The sequence below is a fragment of the Nelumbo lutea genome, chromosome 4 (genome assembly GCF_056320005.1).
Source record: "Nelumbo lutea isolate HS-2025 chromosome 4, American lotus-T2T, whole genome shotgun sequence".
Lineage (NCBI taxonomy): Eukaryota > Viridiplantae > Streptophyta > Magnoliopsida > Proteales > Nelumbonaceae > Nelumbo > Nelumbo lutea.
In genome coordinates, this window is record NC_142687.1 from 74288821 (window position 1) to 74290458 (window position 1638).

At 40.8% G+C, this 1638-nt stretch overlaps 1 non-coding gene across 1 annotated transcript; it reads left to right on the forward strand.

Annotated features, from left to right (window-relative positions):
- Nucleotides 1-1107: 1107 nt before the first annotated feature.
- On the forward strand, nucleotides 1108-1214 carry LOC148861097 (small nucleolar RNA R71). The gene has a single exon (XR_016095323.1). It is a non-coding gene; the product is annotated as a small nucleolar RNA R71 (small nucleolar RNA).
- The last annotated feature ends 424 nt before the right edge of the window (nucleotides 1215-1638 follow it).

Genomic DNA, 1638 nt, shown 5'->3' on the forward strand with positions numbered 1-1638 from the left:
AGGGATAGTCTAACATGGCCTTCTCCCCTACTCTCACCTTTTCACATCCTTTTAGTTTCTATTTCCTTTTATGGGTACACAACTCTTTCAGGAATTTAGCATAATGAGGTATTTGCATAATAGCATCTAAGAGCGAAATGCTTACCTTGCATCTATGAAAAGTTTCATAAAAATCTTTGAACTGCTCATCTTTCCTAGAACCTACTAAAGCATGAGGAAAAGGAGGTACTGGTTTATAATCAGAAAGAGGTGGAAACTTATGCTTAGGCACTTCATCATCATTGGGAATGATGTCTTTCTCCTTTTCTTGGTTTGGCAATGCGGGGGCTTCCCTTGCTGGTGTCTCAACCTCTTTACCACTTCTCAAAATGATTGCACTTATATTTTCTTTTGGATTCACAACCTTTTGAGAGGGTAATTTCCCCAAACTCTACACCCCTAACTGATTAAATGCGGTCACCATCTGGCCCATCTGATTGTCCAAATGTTGGATACTGGCCCTTGTCTCCTGCTGAAATTGCAAAGTGCTAGTGGCAAGAGATTTGACTATATCCTCTAAAGAGATACCTGAATTTGAAGTTTGGGCTAACTGTTGTCTAGGGGGGTAAGGCTAATATTGCTAGAAAGTTGGGTGGTTTTGCGGATTCCCATAGCTGAGATTGGGGTGTTCCCTCCATCCCAGATTATATGTGATCGATTAGGGATAATACTTCCTATGCAGTTGCACTAGAAAAACCACCTACTGCATTTACTTTCTCAACAGGCTCCTCTTGAAGAGTTGAGCACATATCAGTTGGATGCCCTACTACCAAACATATCCCGCAAGCCTTTACCATTTGCATGTTACCAACAGCCATTTGACGGACAAGAAAAGTCAGACTTGCAATTTTTTGTTCTAAGGAAGAAATATTTACCTCATTAGCATGCTTTGATGGAGGGTTGAGTCTATAGCTGAACTGTTGAGAATTGGCCGCCATTTTTGCAAATAGATTTCTCACGGCATCGGGAGTTTTGTCTACTAAAGCTCCTCCACTAGCATCATTAATCATGCTCCTATCAGTAGGTTGAAGACCCTCATAGAAATACTGGATCAGTAGCTGCTCGCTGATTTGATGATGGGGGCAGCTTGCACATAATTTCTTAAAACATTCCCAGTATTCATGTAGGGACTCCCCGTTGTACTGCCTTACACTACAGATTTCCTTTCTGATGTTCGACACCCTTGAATCTGGGAAGTACCTCTCTAAGAATAGCCTCTTCAATTTGTTCCATGTGTTAATACTCTTGGAGGGTAGATAATAGAGTCAATCCTTGGCCAAATCATTCAGAGAAAATGAAAAGGCTCTCAATTTGATTTGCTCTTTAGTTACACCCATTGGTTTAATACTCGTGCATACCACATGCAGCTCCTTCAAATGCTTGTGAGAATCCTCACATACAAAACTATGAAAAGTGGGAAAGAGATGTATCAGTCCAGATTTCAATCCAAAATTAGCATCAGCATCTAAAGCAGGAAAAGTTATGCATAAGGGTTACTGATTCAAATCAGGTGCAACAAGCCCTTTCAAGGTTCGGTTCCAACCATGATGTTCTCTTCTCTCAAGATAGAACTGAAGGGTTAGGAAATCCATCACATGG